This window comes from Lissotriton vulgaris, chromosome 8, assembly GCF_964263255.1.
Source record: "Lissotriton vulgaris chromosome 8, aLisVul1.2, whole genome shotgun sequence".
In the NCBI taxonomy this organism is placed as follows: Eukaryota; Metazoa; Chordata; class Amphibia; order Caudata; family Salamandridae; genus Lissotriton; species Lissotriton vulgaris.
This window is the reverse complement of record NC_141696.1, coordinates 1530259374-1530278258: the sequence shown is the minus strand read 5'-3', so window position 1 is coordinate 1530278258 and position 18885 is coordinate 1530259374. Positions and strand designations below refer to the sequence as shown.

General features: G+C 41.1%; 4 non-coding genes across 4 annotated transcripts; all 4 read left to right on the top strand.

Annotated features, from left to right (window-relative positions):
• Window positions 1-641: 641 nt before the first annotated feature.
• TRNAF-GAA (transfer RNA phenylalanine (anticodon GAA)) lies at window positions 642-714 on the top strand. Its single transcript has one exon. It is a non-coding gene; the product is annotated as a tRNA-Phe (tRNA).
• Window positions 715-4132: 3418 nt separating this feature from the next.
• TRNAF-GAA (transfer RNA phenylalanine (anticodon GAA)) lies at window positions 4133-4205 on the top strand. The gene has a single exon. It is a non-coding gene; the product is annotated as a tRNA-Phe (tRNA).
• A 5169-nt stretch (window positions 4206-9374) lies between these two features.
• TRNAF-GAA (transfer RNA phenylalanine (anticodon GAA)) lies at window positions 9375-9447 on the top strand. Its single transcript has one exon. It is a non-coding gene; the product is annotated as a tRNA-Phe (tRNA).
• Window positions 9448-14100: 4653 nt separating this feature from the next.
• TRNAF-GAA (transfer RNA phenylalanine (anticodon GAA)) lies at window positions 14101-14173 on the top strand. Its single transcript has one exon. It is a non-coding gene; the product is annotated as a tRNA-Phe (tRNA).
• The last annotated feature ends 4712 nt before the right edge of the window (window positions 14174-18885 follow it).

Sequence of the window (18885 nt, the reverse complement as noted above, 5' to 3'; positions counted from 1 at the left end):
GTCCTGCATCTATTTCGTTAAATGGTTTAAATTAAAGTATGAAGACCACAACTATAAGCAGGCCGAAATAGCTCAGTTGGGAGAGCGTTAGACTGAAGATCTAAAGGTCCCTGGTTCAATCCCGAGTTTCGGCACAGTTGAGAGGTTCCTTGCTTCTAGCAAAATAGGTCTTGGAATCAGCTGTAGTACTTTTTCTCTATCGACATTTTTATTAACTGATCTACAAAATGATCAATTCAACATAGACATTGCTTTCTGTCCTCCTTTCAAACTTTCTTCCGCCTATCTTGCCTTCAGGTTTGACTATGAATGTTTCCCATTTCGTCCTTTTTTGTAAAGTAAACTCTTGTCTGCATCACATTCCACTTCCCCTTGAACACAGATGTCAGTAGTCAGATGACATTGCTTACCTACTCATGCCAAATATATTTGGGTAATATAGTGCTAGTCCATTCAGAGTTAAAAAAACAACTACCTAACCTGGATCCGAAAAATGCTATTTACCCATTACACCAGTTAACTGCGGAATGATACAGGACTCCTTAAAACATATCTCTACCATATGAGGTTAAAAATCCAGGTCCTGCATCTATTTTGTTAAATGGTTCAAATTAAAGTATGAAGACCCCAGCTATCAGAAGGCCGAAATAGCTCAGTTGGGAGAGCGTTAGACTGAAGATCTAAAGGTCCCTGGTTCAATCCCGGGTTTCGGCACAGTTGAGAGGTTCCTTGCTTCTAACAAAATAGGTCTTGGAATCAGCTGTAGTACTTTTTCTCTATTCATCAAAGATTTCCAACTGATCTACAACACAATCTATTTAACATAGACTTTGCTTTATGTCCTCCTTCTAAACTTGCTTCCACCTCTCTTACCTTCAGGTTTGACAATGAATATTTCCCATTTCATGCTTTTTTGTAAAGTGAACTCTTGTCTGCATTACCTTCCACTACCCCTTGAACACAGATGTCAGTTGTCAGATGACATTGCTTACCTACTCATGCCAAATACGTCTGGGTAATATAGTGCTAGTCCATTCGGAGTTAAAAAAAAATGACCTAACCTGGATCCCAAAAATATTATTTACCCATTGCACCAGTTAATTGCAGAATGATACAGGACTCCTTAAAACATATCTCTACCATATGAGGTTAAAAATCCAGGTCCTGCATCTATTTCGTTAAATGGTTTAAATTAAAGTATGAAGACCACAGCTATAAGCAGGCCGAAATAGCTCAGTTGGGAGAGCGTTAGACTGAAGATCTAAAGGTCCCTGGTTCAATCCCGAGTTTCGGCACAGTTGAGAGGTTCCTTGCTTCTAACAAAATAGGTCTTGGAATCAGCTGTAGTACTTTTTTCTCTATCAACATTTTTATCAACTGATCTACAAAATGATCAATTCAACATAGACTTTGCTTTCTATCCTCCTTTTAAACTTTCTTCCACCTATCTTGCCTTCAGGTTTGACTATGAATGTTTCCCATTTCGTCCTTTTTTGTAAAGTAAACTCTTGTCTACATCACATTCCACTTCCCCTTAAACACAGATGTCAGTAGTCAGATGACATTGCTTACCTACTCATGCCAAATATATCTGGGTAATATAGTGCTAGTCCATTCAGAGTTAAAAAAACAACTACCTAACCTGGATCCCAAAAATGCTATTTACCCATTGCACCAGTTAACGGGGGAATGATACAGGACTCCTTAAAACATATCTCTACCATATGAGTTTAAAAATCCAGTTCCTGCATCTATTTTGTTAAATGGTTCAAATTAGAGTATGAAGACCACAGTTATCAGAAGGCCGAAACAGCTCAGTTGGGAGAGCGTTAGACTGAAGATCTAAAGGTCCCTGGTTCAATCCTGGGTTTCGGCACAGTCGAGAGGTTCCTTGCTTCTAACAAAATAGGTCTTGGAATCAGCTGTAGTACTTTTTCTCTATTCATCAAATTTTTTCCAACTGATTTACAACACAATCAATTTAACATAGACTTTGCTTTATGTCCTCCTTCTAAACTTGCTTCCACCTCTCTTACCTTCAGGTTTGACAATGAATATTTCCCATTTCATGCTTTTTTGTAAAGTAAACTCTTGTCTGCATTACCTTCCACTTCCCCTTGAACACAGATGTCAGTAGTCAGATGACATTGCTTACCTACTCATGCCAAATATTTCTGGGTAATATAGTGCTAGTCCATTCAGAGTTAAAAAAACAATTACCTAACCTGGATCCCAAAAATGCTATTTACCCATTGCACCTGTTAATTGCGGAATGATACAGGACTCCTTAAAACATATCTCTACCATATGAGGTTAAAAATCCAGGTCCTCCATCTATTTTGTTAAATGGTTCAAATTAAAGTATGAAGACCACAGAAAAAAGCAGGCCGAAATAGCTCAGTTGGGAGAGCGTTAGACTGAAGATCTAAAGTTCCGTGGTTCAATCCCGGGTTTCGGCAGAGTTGAGAGGTTCCTTGCTTCTAGCAAAATAGGTCTTGGAATCAGCTGTAGTACTTTTTCTCTATCGACATTTTTATCAACTGATCTACAAAATGATCAATTCAACATAGACATTGCTTTCTGTACTCCTTTTCAACTTTCTTCCACCTATCTTGCCTTCAGGTTTGACTATGAATGTTTCCCATTTCGTCCTTTTTTGTAAAGTAAACTCTTGTCTGCATCACATTCCACTTCCCCTTGAACACAGATGTCAGTAGTCAGATGACATTGCTTACCTACTCATGCCAAATACGTCTGGGTAATATAGTGCTAGTCCATTCGGAGTTAAAAATAAAAAATTACCTAACCTGGATCCCAAAAATATTATTTACCCATTGCACCAGTTAATTGCAGAATGATACAGGACTCCTTAAAACATATCTCTACCATATGAGGTTAAAAATCCAGGTCCTGCATCTATTTCGTTAAATGGTTTAAATTAAAGTATGAAGACCACAGCTATAAGCAGGCCGAAATAGCTCAGTTGGGAGAGCGTTAGACTGAAGATCTAAAGGTCCCTGGTTCAATCCCGAGTTTCGGCACAGTTGAGAGGTTCCTTGCTTCTAACAAAAAAGGTCTTGGAATCAGCTGTAGTACTTTTTTCTCTATCAACATTTTTATCAACTGATCTACAAAATGATCAATTCAACATAGACTTTGCTTTCTGTCCTCCTTTTAAACTTTCTTCCACCTATCTTGCCTTCAGGTTTGACTATGAATGTTTCCCATTTCGTCCTTTTTTGTAAAGTAAACTCTTGTCTGCATCACATTCCACTTCCCCTTGAACACAGATGTCAGTAGTCAGATGACATTGCTTACCTACTCACGCCAAATATATCTGGGTAATATAGTGCCAGTCCATTCAGAGTTAAAAAAACAACTACCTAACCTGGATCCCAAAAATGCTATTTACCCATTGCACCAGTTAACGGGGGAATGATACAGGACTCCTTAAAACATATCTCTACCATATGAATTTAAAAATCCAGTTCCTGCATCTATTTTGTTAAATGGTTCAAATTAAAGTATGAAGACCCCAATTATCAGAAGGCCGAAATAGCTCATTTGGGAGAGCGTTAGACTGAAGATCTAAAGGTCCCTGGTTCAATCCCGGGTTTCGGCACAGTTGAGAGGTTCCTTGCTTCTAACAAAATAGGTCTTGGAATCAGCTGTAGTACTTTTTCTCTATTCATCAAATTTTTTCTAAATGATCTACAACACAATCAATTTAACATAGACTTTGCTTTATGTCCTCCTTCTAAACTTGCTTCCACCTCTCTTACCTTCAGGTTTGACAATGAATATTTCCCATTTCATGCTTTTTTGTAAAGTAAACTCTTGTCTGCATTACCTTCCACTTCCCCTTGAACACAGATGTCAGTAGTCAGATGACATTGCTTACCTACTCATGCCAAATATATCTGGGTAATATAGTGCTAGTCCATTCAGAGTTAAAAAAACAACTACCTAACCTGGATCCCAAAAATGCTATTTACCCATTGCACCAGTTAATTGCGGAATGATACAGGACTCCTTAAAACATATCTCTACCATATGAGGTTAAAAATCCAGGTCCTGCATCTATTTTGTTAAATGGTTTAAATTAAAGTATGAAGACCGCGGAAATAAGCAGGCCGAAATAGCTCAGTTGGGAGAGCATTAGACTGAAGATCTAAAGGTCCCTGGTTCAATCCCGGGTTTCGGCACAGTTGAGAGGTTCCTTGCTTCTAACAAAATAGGTCTTGGAATCAGCTGTAGTACTTTTTTCTCTATCAACATTTTTATCAACTGATCTACAAAATGATCAATTCAACATAGACTTTGCTTTCTGTCCTCCTTTTAAACTTTCTTCCACCTATCTTGCCTTCGGGTTTGACTATGAATGTTTCCCATTTCGTCCTTTTTTGTAAAGTAAACTCTTGTCTGCATCACATTCCACTTCCCCTTGAACACAGATGTCAGTAGTCAGATGACATTGCTTACCTACTCATGCCAAATATATCTGGGTAATATAGTGCTAGTCCATTCAGAGTTAAAAAAACAGCTACCTAACCTGGATCCCAAAAATGCTATTTACCCATTGCACCAGTTAACTGCGGAATGATACAGGACTCCTTAAAACATATCTCTACCATATGAGGTTAAAAATCCAGGTCCTGCATCTATTTTGTTAAATGGTTCAAATTAAAGTATGAAGACCCCAGATATCAGAAGGCCGAAATAGCTCAGTTGGGAGAGCGCTAGACTGAAGATCTAAAGGTCCCTGGTTCAATCCCGGGTTTCGGCACGGTTGAGAGGTTCCTTGCTTCTAACAAAACATGTCTTGGAATCAGTTGTAGTACTTTTTCTCTATTCATCAAAGTTTTTCCAACTGATCTACAACACAATCAATTTAACATAGACTTTGCTTTATGTCCTCCTTCTAAACTTGCTTCCACCTCTCTTACCTTCAGGTTTGACAGTGAATATTTCCCATTTCATGCTTTTTTGTAAAGTAAACTCTTGTCTGCATTACCTTCCACTTCCCCTTGAACACAGATGTCAGTAGTCAGATGACATTGCTTACCTACTCATGCCAAATACGTCTGGGTAATATAGTGCTAGTCCATTCGGAGCTAAAAAAAAAAAAGGACCTAACCTGGATCCCAAAAATATTATTTACCCATTGCACAAGTTAATTGCGGAATGATACAGGACTCCTTAAAACATATCTCTACCATATGAGGTTAAAAATCCAGTTCCTGCATCTATTTTGTTAAATGGTTTAAATTAAAGTATGAAGACCACAGCTATAAGCAGGCTGAAATAGCTCAGTTGGGAGAGCGTTAGACTGAAGATCTAAAGGTTCCTGGTTCAATCCCGGGTTTCGGCACAGTTGAGAGGTTCCTTGCTTCTAACAAAATAGGTCTTGGAATCAGCTGTAGTACTTTTTTCTCTATCAACATTTTTATCAACTGATCTACAAAATGATCAATTCAACATAGACTTTGCTTTCTGTCCTCCATTTAAACTTTCTTCCAACTATCTTGCCTTCAGGTTTGACTATGAATGTTTCCCATTTCGTCCTTTTTTGTAAAGTAAACTCTTGTCTGCATCACATTCCACTTCCCCTTGAACACAGATGTCAGTAGTCAGATGACATTGCTTACCTACTCATGCCAAATATATTTGGGTAATATAGTGCTAGTCCATTCAGAGTTAAAAAAACAACTACCTAACCTGGATCCCAAAAATGCCATTTACCCATTGCACCAGTTAACTGCGGAATGATACAGGACTCCTTAAAACATATCTCTACCATATGAGGTTAAAAATCCAGGTCCTGCATCTATTTTGTTAAATGGTTCAAATTAAAGTATGAAGACCCCAGCTATCAGAAGGCCCAAATAGCTCAGTTGGGAGAGCGTTAGACTGAAGATCTAAAGGTCCCTGGTTCAATCCCGGGTTTCGGCAAAGTTGAGACGTTCCTTGCTTCAAACAAAATAGGTCTTGGAATCAGCTGTAGTACTTTTTCTCTATTCATCAAAGTTTTCCAACTGATCTACAACACAATCAATTTAACATAGACTTTGCTTTATGTCCTCCTTCTAAACTTGCTTCCACCTCTCTTACCTTCAGGTTTGACAATGAATATTTCCCATTTCATGCTTTTTTGTAAAGTAAACTCTTGTCTGCATTACCTTCCACTACCCCTTGAACACAGATGTCAGTAGTCAGATGACATTGCTTACCTACTCATGCCAAATACGTCTGGGTAATATAGTGCTAGTCCATTCGGAGTTAAAAAAAAAAATGACCTAACCTGGATCCCAAAAATATTATTTACCCATTGCACCAGTTAATTGCGGAATGATACAGGACTCCTTAAAACATATCTCTACCATATGAGGTTAAAAATCCAGGTCCTGCATCTATTTTGTTAAATGGTTTAAATTAAAGTATGAAGACCACAGCTATAAGCAGGCTGAAATAGCTCAGTTGGGAGAGCGTTAGACTGAAGTTCTAAAGGTCCCTGGTTCAATCCCGGGTTTCGGCACAGTTGAGAGGTTCCTTGCTTCTAACAAAATAGGTCTTGGAATCAGCTGTAGTACTTTTTTCTCTATCAACATTTTTATCAACTGATCTACAAAATGATCAATTCAACGTAGACTTTGCTTTCTGTCCTCCTTTTAAACTTTTTTCCACCTATCTTGCCTTCAGGTTTGACTATGAATGTTTCCCATTTCGTCCTTTTTTGTAAAGTAAACTCTTGTCTGCATCACATTCCACTTCCCCTTGAACACAGATGTCAGTAGTCAGATGACATTGCTTACCTACTCATGCCAAATATATCTGGGTAATATAGTGCTAGTCCATTCAGAGTTAAAAAAACAACTACCTAACCTGGATCCCAAAAAGGCTATTTACCCATTGCACCAGTTAACTGGGGAATGATACAGGACTCCTTAAAACATATCTCTACCATTTGAGTTTAAAAATCCAGGTCCTGCATCTATTTTGGTAAATGGTTCAAATTAAAGTATGAAGACCCCAGCTATCAGAAGGCCGAAATAGATCAGTTGGGAGAGCGTTAGACTGAAGATCTAAAGGTCCCTGGTTCAATCCTGGGTTTCGGCACAGTTGAGAGGTTCCCTGCTTCTAACAGAATAGGTCTTGGAATCAGCTGTAGTGCTTTTCTTCTATTCATCAAATTTTTTCCAACTGATCTACAGCACAATCAATTTAACATAGACGTTGCTTTATGTCCTCCTTCTAAACTTGCTTCCACCTCTCTTACCTTCAGGTTTGACAATGAATATTGCCCATTTCATGCTTTTTTGTAAAGTAAACTCTTGTCTGCATTACCTTCCACTTCCCCTTGAACACAGATGTCAGTAGTCAGATGACATTGCTTACCTACTCATGCCAAATATATCTGGGTAATATAGTGCTAGTCCATTCAGAGTTAAAAAAAACAACTACCTAACCTGGATCCCAAAAATGCTATTTGGCCATTGCACCAGTTAATTGCGGAATGATACAGGACTCCTTAAAACATATCTCTACCATATGAGGTTAAAAATCCAGGTCCTGCATCTATTTTGTTAAATGGTTTAAATTAAAGTATGAAGACCACAGCTATAAGCAGGCCGCAATATCTCAGTTGGGAGAGTGTTAGACTGAAGATCTAAAGGTCCCTGGTTCAATCCCGGGTTTTGGCACAGTTGAGAGGTTCCTTGCTTCTAAAAAAATAGGTTTTGGAATCAGCTGTAGTACTTTTTCTCTATTCATCAAATTTTTTCCTACTGATCTACAACACAATCAATTTAACATAGACTTTGCTTTATATCCTCCTTCTAAACTTGCTTCCACCTCTCTTACCTTCAGGTTTGACAATGAATATTTCCCATTTCATGCTTTTTTGTAAAGTAAACTCTTGTCTGCATTACCTTCCACTTCCCCTTGAACACATATGTCAGTAGTCAGATGACATTGCTTACCTACTCATGCCAAATATATCTGGGTAATATAGTGCTAGTCCATTCGGAGTTAAAAAAAAAATGACCTAACCTGGATCCCAAAAATATTATTTACCCATTGCACCAGTTAATTGCGGAATGATACAGGACTCCTTAAAACATATCTCTACCATATGAGGTTAAAAATCCAGGTCCTGCATCTATTTTGTTAAATGGTTTAAATTAAAGTATGAAGACCACAGCTATAAGCAGGCCGCAATAGCTCAGTTGGGAGAGCGTTAGACTGAAGATCTAAAGGTCCCTGGTTCAATCCCGGGTTTCGGCACAGTTGAGAGGTTCCTTGCTTCTAACAAAATAGGTCTTGGAATCAGCTGTAGTACTTTTTTCTCTATCAACATTTTTATCAACTGATCTACAAAATGATCAATTCAACATGGACTTTGCTTTCTGTCCTCCTTTTAAACTTTCTTCCACCTATCTTGCCTTCAGGTTTGACAATGAATGTTTCCCATTTCGTCCTTTTTTGTAAAGTAAACTCTTGTCTGCATCACATTCCACTTCCCCTTGAACACAGATGTCAGTAGTCAGATGACATTGCTTACCTACTCTTGCCAAATATATCTAGGTAATATAGTGCTAGTCCATTCAGAGTTAAAAAAACAACTACCTAACCTGGATCCCAAAAATGCCATTTACCCATTGCACCAGTTAACTGCGGAATGATACAGGACTCCTTAAAACATATCTCTACCATATGAGGTTAAAAATCCAGGTCCTGCATCTATTTTGTTAAATGGTTCAAATTAAAGTATGAAGACCCCAGCTATCAGAAGGCCCAAATAGCTCAGTTGGGAGAGCGTTAGACTGAAGATCTAAAGGTCCCTGGTTCAATCCCGGGTTTCGGCACAGTTGAGACGTTCCTTGCTTCAAACAAAATAGGTCTTGGAATCAGCTGTAGTACTTTTTCTCTATTCATCAAATTTTTTCCAACTGATCTACAACACAATCAATTTAACATAGACTTTGCTTTATATCCTCCTTCTAAACTTGCTTCCACCTCTCTTACCTTCAGGTTTGACAATGAATATTTCCCATTTCATGCTTTTTTGTAAAGTAAACTCTTGTCTGCATTACCTTCCACTTCCCCTTGAACACATATGTCAGTAGTCAGATGACATTGCTTACCTACTCATGCCAAATATATCTGGGTAATATAGTGCTAGTCCATTCGGAGTTAAAAAAAAAATGACCTAACCTGGATCCCAAAAATATTATTTACCCATTGCACCAGTTAATTGCGGAATGATACAGGACTCCTTAAAACATATCTCTACCATATGAGGTTAAAAATCCAGGTCCTGCATCTATTTTGTTAAATGGTTTAAATTAAAGTATGAAGACCACAGCTATAAGCAGGCCGAAATAGCTTAGTTGGGAGAGCGTTAGACTGAAGATCTAAAGGTCCCTGGTTCAATCCCGGGTTTCGGCACAGTTGAGAGGTTCCTTGCTTCTAACAAAATAGGTCTTGGAATCAGCTGTAGTACTTTTTCTCTATTCATCAAAGTTTTCCAACTGATCTACAACACAATCAATTTAACATAGACTTTGCTTTATGTCCTCCTTCTAAACTTGCTTCCACCTCTCTTACCTTCAGGTTTGACAATGAATATTTCCCATTTCATGCTTTTTTGTAAAGTGAACTCTTGTCTGCATTACCTTCCACTACCCCTTGAACACAGATGTCAGTAGTCAGATGACATTGCTTACCTACTCATGCCAAATACGTCTGGGTAATATAGTGCTAGTCCATTCGGAGTTAAAAAAAAAATGACCTAACCTGGATCCCAAAAATATTATTTACCCATTGCACCAGTTAATTGCAGAATGATACAGGACTCCTTAAAACATATCTCTACCATATGAGGTTAAAAATCCAGGTCCTGCATCTATTTTGTTAAATGGTTTAAATTAAAGTATGAAGACCACAGCTATAAGCAGGCCGAAATAGCTCAGTTGGGAGAGCGTTAGACTGAAGATCTAAAGGTCCCTGGTTCAATCCCGAGTTTCGTCACAGTTGAGAGGTTCCTTGCTTCTAACAAAATAGGTCTTGGAATCAGCTGTAGTACTTTTTTCTCTATCAACATTTTTATCAACTGATCTACAAAATGATCAATTCAACATAGACTTTGCTTTCTGTCCTCCTTTTAAACTTTCTTCCACCTATCTTGCCTTCAGGTTTGGCTATGAATGTTTCCCATTTCATCCTTTTTTGTAAAGTAAACTCTTGTCTGCATCACATTCCACTTCCCCTTGAACACAGATGTCAGTAGTCAGATGACATTGCTTACCTACTCATGCCAAATATATCTGGGTAATATAGTGCTAGTCCATTCAGAGTTAAAAAAACAACTACCTAACCTGGATCCCAAAAATGCTATTTACCCATTGCACCAGTTAACTGGGGAATGATACAGGACTCCTTAAAACATATCTCTACCATATGAGTTTAAAAATCCAGTTCCTGCATCTATTTTGGTAAATGGTTCAAATTAAAGTATGAAGACCCCAATTATCAGAAGGCCGAAATAGCTCAGTTGGGAGACAGTTAGACTGAAGATCTAAAGGTCCCTGGTTCAATCCCGGGTTTTGGCACAGTTGAGAGGTTCCTTGCTTCTAACAAAATAGGTCTTGGAATCAGCTGTAGTACTTTTTCTCTATTCATCAAATTTTTTCTAAATGATCTACAACACAATCAATTTAACATAGACTTTGATTTATGTCCTCCTTCTAAACTTGCTTCCACCTCTCTTACCTTCAGGTTTGACAATGAATATTTCCCATTTCATGCTTTTTTGTAAAGTAAACTCTTGTCTGCATTACCTTCCACTTCCCCTTAAACACAGATGTCAGTAGTCAGATGACATTGCTTACCTACTCATGCCAAATATATCTGGGTAATATAGTGCTAGTCCATTCAGAGTTAAAAAAACAACTACCTAACCTGGATCCCAAAAATGCTATTTACCCATTGCACCAGTTAATTGCGGAATGATACAGGACTCCTTAAAACATATCTCTACCATATGAGGTTAAAAATCCAGGTCCTGCATCTATTTTGTTAAATAGTTTAAATTAAAGTATGAAGACCGCGGATATAAGCAGGCCGAAGTAGCTCAGTTGGGAGAGCATTAGACTGAAGATCTAAAGGTCCCTGGTTCAATCCCGGGTTTTGGCACAGTTTAGAGGTTCCTTGCTTCTAACAAAATAGGTCTTGGAATCAGCTGTAGTACTTTTTTCTCTATCAACATTTTTATCAACTGATCTACAAAATGATCAATTCAACATAGACTTTGCTTTCTGTCCTCCTTTAAAACTTTCTTCCACCTATCTTGCCTTCAGGTTTGACTATGAATGTTTCCCATTTCGTCCTTTTTTGTAAAGTAAACTCTTGTCTGCATCACATTCCACTTCCCCACCTAGGTTTGACTATGAATGTTTCCCATTTCGTCCTTTTTTGTAGAGTAAACTCTTGTCTGCATCACATTCCACTTCCCCTTGAACACAGATGTCAGTAGTCAGATGACATTGCTTACCTACTCATGCCAAATATATCTGGGTAATATAGTGCTAGTCCATTCAGAGTTAAAAAAACAGCTACCTAACCTGGATCCCAAAAATGCTATTTACCCATTGCACCAGTTAACTGCGGAATGATACAGGACTCCTTAAAACATATCTCTACCATATGAGGTTAAAAATCCAGGTCCTGCATCTATTTTGTTAAATGGTTCAAATTAAAGTATGAAGACCCCAGCTATCAGAAGGCCGAAATAGCTCAGTTGGGAGAGCGTTAGACTGAAGATCTAAAGGTCCCGGGTTTCGGCACGATTGAGAGGTTCCTTGCTTCTAACAAAACATGTCTTGGAATCAGTTGTAGTACTTTTTCTCTATTCATCAAAGTTTTTCCAACTGATCTACAACACAATCAATTTAACATAGACTTTGCTTTATGTCCTCCTTCTAAACTTGCTTCCACCTCTCTTACCTTCAGGTTTGACAATGAATATTTCCCATTTCATGCTTTTTTGTAAAGTAAACTCTTGTCTGCATTACCTTCCACTTCCCCTTGAACACAGATGTCAGTAGTCAGATGACATTGCTTACCTACTCATGCCAAATACGTCTGGGTAATATAGTGCTAGTCCATTCGGAGTTAAAAAAAAAAAATGACCTAACCTGGATCCCAAAAATATTATTTACCCATTGCACCAGTTAATTGCGGAATGATACATGACTCCTTAAAACATATCTCTACCATATGAGGTTAAAAATCCAGGTCCTGCATCTATTTTGTTAAATGGTTTAAATTAAAGTATGAAGACCACAGCTGTAAGCAGGCTGAAATAGCACAGTTGGGAGAGCGTTAGACTGAAGATCTAAAGGTTCCTGGTTCAATCCCGGGTTTCGGCACAGTTGAGAGGTTCCTTGCTTCTAACAAAATAGGTCTTGGAATCAGCTGTAGTACTTTTTTCTCTATCAACATTTTTATCAACTGATCTACAAAATGATCAATTCAACATAGACTTTGCTTTCTGTCCTCCGTTTAAACTTTCTTCCACCTATCTTGCCTTCAGGTTTGACTATGAATGTTTCCCATTTCGTCCTTTTTTGTAAAGTAAACTCTTGTCTGCATCACATTCCACTTCCCCTTGAACACAGATGTCAGTAGTCAGATGACATTGCTTACCTACTCATGCCAAATATATCTGGGTAATATAGTGCTAGTCCATTCAGAGTTAAAAAACACAACTACCTAACTTGGATCCCAAAAATGCTATTTACCCATTGCACCAGTTAACTGGGGAATGATACAGGACTCCTTAAAACATATCTCTACCATATGAGGTTAAAAATCCAGGTCCTGCATCTAATTTGTTAAATGGTTCAAATTAGAGTATGAAGACCACAGTTATCAGAAGGCCGAAATAGCTCAGTTGGGAGAGCTTTAGACTGAAGATCTAAAGGTCCCTGGTTCAATCCTGGGTTTCGGCACAGTCGAGAGGTTCCTTGCTTCTAACAAAATAGGTCTTGGAATCAGCTGTAGTACTTTTTCTCTATTCATCAAATTTTTTCCAACTGATTTACAACACAATCAATTTAACATAGACTTTGCTTTATGTCCTCCTTCTAAACTTGCTTCCACCTCTCTTACCTTCAGGTTTGACAATGAATATTTCCCATTTCATGCTTTTTTGTAAAGTAAACTCTTGTCTGCATTACCTTCCACTTCCCCTTGAACACAGATGTCAGTAGTCAGATGACATTGCTTACCTACTCATGCCAAATATTTCTGGGTAATATAGTGCTAGTCCATTCATAGTTAAAAAAACAACTACCTAACCTAGATCCCAAAAATGCTATTTACCCATTGCACCTGTTAATTGCGGAATGATACAGGACTCCTTAAAACATATCTCTACCATATGAGGTTAAAAATCCAGGTCCTCCATCTATTTTGTTAAATGGTTTAATTTAAAGTATGAAGACCACAGATATAAGCAGGCCGAAATAGCTCAGTTGGGAGAGCGTTAGACTGAAGATCTAAAGGTCCCTGGTTCAACCCCGGGTTTCGGCACAGTTGAGAGGTTCCTTGCTTCTAGCAAAATAGGTCTTGGAATCAGCTGTAGTACTTTTTCTCTATCGACATTTTTATCAACTGATCTACAAAATGATCAATTCAACATAGACATTGCTTTCTGTCCTCCTTTTAAACTTTCTTCCACCTATCTTGCCTTCAGGTTTGACTATGAATGTTTCCCATTTCGTCCTTTTTTGTAAAGTAAACTCTTGTCTGCATCACATTCCACTTCCCCTTGAACACAGATGTCAGTAGTCAGATGACATTGCTTACCTACTCATGCCAAATATATTTGGGTAATATAGTGCTAGTCCATTCAGAGTTAAAAAAACAACTACCTAACCTGGATCCCAAAAATGCTATTTACCCATTGCACCAGTTAACTGCGGAATGATACAGGACTCCTTAAAACATATCTCTACCATATGAGGTTAAAAATCCAGGTCCTGCATCTATTTTGTTAAATGGTTCAAATTAAAGTATGAAGACCCCAGCTATCAGAAGGCCGAAATAGCTCAGTTGGGAGAGCGTTAGACTGAAGATCTAAAGGTCCCTGGTTCAATCCCGGGTTTCGGCACAGTTGAGACGTTCCTTGCTTCTAACAAAATAGGTCTTGGAATCAGCTGTAGTACTTTTTCTCTATTCATCAAAGTTTTCCAACTGATCTACAACACAATCAATCTAACATAGACTTTGCTTTATGTCCTCCTTCTAAACTTGCTTCCACCTCTCTTACCTTCAGGTTTGACAATTAATATTTCCCATTTCATGCTTTTTTGTAAAGTAAACTCTTGTCTGCATTACCTTCCACTACCCCTTGAACACAGATGTCAGTAGTCAGATGACATTGCTTACCTACTCATGCCAAATACGTCTGGGTAATATAGTGCTAGTCCATTCGGAGTTAAAAAAAAAAATGACCTAACCTGGATCCCAAAAATATTATTTACCCATTGCACCAGTTATATGGCTGAGATACCCGCCACCCCCTCTCAACACAATCCCCAAGGATGGGAAACCGGAAACATTCTGAACTTTTGGAAGACGGGAGGGAGTGACCCTCCCGGCCGTATTTATTAAAATATGAAACAAAATTAAAACGTTAAAATAACAGTTTCATATTAATGTACAATTTAATTTCCACATTTGCGATGTTTGGCTAACCTTAACATATACTCTAATACAGAGGTTCTCCTAGCCGAACTAACATCCTACAAAACTTTTAAATTGAAATTGTACATCCTAACGTTTAAGGGCCAACGGCAAGGTCGTAACCGATGTCAAGATCCCTAAACCAGACATATCCCCCTCACTTGTGAGGGGCGACCGCACAGAGGCGTACCTCAAGTGCATTTACCAATTTCCCTTGACTTGACGGGGGCCCCAATAAACTCGACGCCATTTAAAGGTCGTCCGAGGACTCGTGTGAGGTATCTAGAAGGTAGCGTAGACCCCCTCCCAAACCCCACACAACTTACCACATCTGCCGTCGCAGATGTCCTGGCCCCGGGAAATTCCCCAGGAGGGGGCTGTAGCCCCTCCTACCCAGGAAGGGGCCTTGACCGCCTTTCCTTTCCTTTCGGCGGCCCATTCTTAGAAGGGACCGCCTCCCCGTTGAGGGGCCAATGGCCACCTCCCTCGAGCGCTCCCATCCGTAATGGGTGACGCCCACCCATAGGGATCTTCCAATTACTGCTCACCGATCATGACCTTACCGCCCGACCAAAATAAATACGACAATTCTAACTAAAACTAATGACTAAATTACTAAAGACAGTAACAATTACGACTTATAAATAAGGCATGATTACTGGTCAACACTAGTGCATAATTACTTTATTTGCAAAACATACTACAATTTATTCATTCTTTATTGCATATTCAAAAGGTATCACGATAATCATCACAACCTGCAAAAATTAGCGTTATCACATCAAACTTTATTCAAAACCACTTGCTGTCCTCAGGGGCTGGTGGGTGGGTCAAAATTGGCTCTTCGTTCCGTCTCAAGCTCACGTGCAGCGAGGAGGTGCAGCTTCAGAGCACAGGAACAAGAGGATGCTTTCTTGGCTTGTTGCTCCTTTTATCCGTCTTCAGGGCGGGCGTAAACCCGCCCCTGCCTGCCCCGAAGGGCGTGGCCGGCCGCGTCAGTGTCTAGGCCAGCCCACTCCAGGGCGGGAAAAAGCACGCCCCGGCTACGCTGCTTCGGGCATACCAGCCGAGACTCGCCTCCCGCCCAAGATGGCTTCCCGGGGGGATCGTGGTACTCCGCCATACGTTCGGGGGGACCGAATGGTTGCCCCTTTCCATATGGCTGAGATACCCGCCACCCCCTCTCAACACAATCCCCAAGGATGGGAAACCGGAAACATTCTGAACTTTTGGAAGATGGGAGGGAGTGACCCTCCCGGCCGTATTTATTAAAATATGAAACAAAATTAAAACGTTAAAATAACAGTTTCATATTAATGTACAATTTCATTTCCACATTTGCGATGTTTGGCTAACCTTAACATATACTCTAATACAGAGGTTCTCCTAGCCGAACTAACATCCTACAAAACTTTTAAATTGAAATTGTACATCCTAACGTTTAAGGGCCAACGGCAAGGTCGTAACCGGTGTCAAGATCCCTAAACCAGACATATCCCCCTCACTTGTGAGGGGCGACCGCACAGAGGCGTACCTCAAGTGCATTTACCAATTTCCCTTGACTTGACGGGGGCCCCAATAAACTCAACGCCATTTGAAGGTCGTCCGAGGACTCGTGTGAGGTATCTAGAAGGTAGCGTAGACCCCCTCCCAAACCCCACACAACTTACCACATCTGCCATCGCAGATGTCCTGGCCCCGGGAAATTCCCCAGGAGGGGGCTGTAGCCCCTCCTACCCAGGAAGGGGCCTTGACCGCCTTTCCTTTCCTTTCGGCGGCCCATTCTTAGAAGGGACCGCCTCCCCGTTGAGGGGCCAATGGCCACCTCCCTCGAGCGCTCCCATCCGTAATGGGTGACGCCCACCCATAGGGATCTTCCAATTTCTGCTCACCGATCATGACCTTACCGCCACAGGCCGGATAGTTGACCGGCTATCCGGACCCCCCACAACACTCCTGCCTAAAGGTCATGTCATAAAGTCTTTAGCCAAGCTATCAGATCTCCTATGAGTAACTCGTTCCCCACCCGGGACAAATGAACACCATCCCCCAAATACATACTGTCCCCTTTAATACAACCATGCGAAATAGAATGCAGTGTACTTGAACGGAACAATCTACTCACTTTATTATTAATTTTCCTTACTGAATGATTCAGAGCAGAAACCGAAAGAGCCCCCCGCCACACTTTCCGTGGGATCATATGGGACCATGCAATTGTGCACCCTGGAACTCTCCTCGCTAACCAACTTACAGTGGAAAGCATTGCCTCAAGAAGAAGTCGTCTACCAGTGGTCACCAAATCGTTGCCCCCAAGATGTACTATGACTATAGACGGCGGTGACCTCGTCCGCCCTAACAAACCCTCGAAAAATGATTGAAACTGGTCAATACAGAGCCCGCCCTTTCCGTAGAAGGACACACTGTACCCGTATTCCCCAGCCACGTGAATCATGTCACCTGCTTTGAATACGTCCGCGGCACACCTCACGTATGAGTGGCCCACGACCCACACCTCCTTTTTCACAGCCGGTGATGTCTGACCGCTGGCCCGGTGTTGGGTCGACTGCACAGTCCGCCCCGCCTCGTAGGCTTGCGCAACTGAAAACCAAACAAAAACAAGAAGCGTGAGTACATCATTACAGCTTCACAACATGTGCAACCGCACATACCTTTTATAACAGTTCGAGGACCAACGCCCCACACGTTTAACTTGTTCGACATTCAGACCCCTGGCAGAAGCCTCTGTAGCAGCCCCTATCCGAAAGGAATGGGTCCCAAACTCGCCGGGGTTCAAGCCCGCTGCAGAAATCGACATCGCAAGCACCCGCTGAAACTGAAACCTCGTCAGTGGGGTGGCGTCAGCGTGTCTCAACAAGGTCCCCCCCCATGATGCCACCCTTTGCGCTAAATATTCCTCTACGCAACTCACCGGGCACATGGAAGACCCGGGAATCCTTTGTATGATTATGCAGTCACCCATCGCACCCTGATCGGTCTTGGACCTGACAAACGAGACAGTCATTGTCTCCCCCCTGACCTGAACGTGCTCTCGGCACAGTCCCCCCAGGGTATCCTGCTTGTTCTTTGCCACTAGTTCGCTTACCCAAATAGCCCCATGGAATGCTAGCACAAAAGCGGCTCGGAATAACCTTGTTTCATACAGGGATGAACATGTTGCAGGGAGTACAGATAACAACAGAGCTAACCTATCCAGACCTATCGGACGCCTTGCATCTACTTTGCGACCCTCAAGGCGTTGCCACCCACGTAGCGCTTTTTGCACAACGAAAGACGCAGTCGGGTCCTGAATCCCATGGGCCCTTGCCATAAAGGAAATGGCGGCCCGATGCCTCTGGGCCGTAGCCACTGATTTGCCTGCCTGATGTAACGACAGCAGAAAGTCTACTACTAATTCTTCCTGGCCCCAAAGCTCTCCCCTAGCAGCCCCCACAAAGGCCCAATAGGATCGGAACGCCCCTTCATATGCCTTCCTCGTCCTGGGTGCTAAACTCTCTCCCACGAGGTTCTGTAGTTCGGGGCACCGAGAGACCAGAGAGCTTCGGGAAAGGGTGCCGCCACCGGGTCCGCTGTGGGCAGAAAACCCCAGAAGGCCTGCATATGAAAACGAGAAAGCGCATCAGCCGCTTTATTCATCACCCCTGGCACATGTTTTGCCTTAAATAGCACGTTCAATTGCATACACAATAACACAATTTCTTTGAGCAATCTCAGAATCCATCTGCATCGTGCTGCCTGGCTATTGATACACTCAACCACGGTCATGTTATCAGACCAAAACACCACAGAGTGATCTCTGAACCCCTCAGGCCAAGTTTTCAGGGCCACAAGAATGGGAAAAAGTTCAAGAAAGGCAATGTTACTTGTCAGCCCACACTCATGCCACCATAACGGCCATTTTTGAGCCGACCATCGTGTGCCGAATATGGCACCAAAACCAGTGCTCCCTGCCGAATCTGTCCACAGCCCCAGCTCCTCGGAGGACACCGCCGGTTTGTTCCAGACAATTCGACCATTGAAATCCGCCAGAAATGCCAACCAAATGCGCATGTCCTGACGAACCTCTGCCGATAACCTTGTGCGATGATGACCCTCCTTCAGGCCGACCATGGCCTG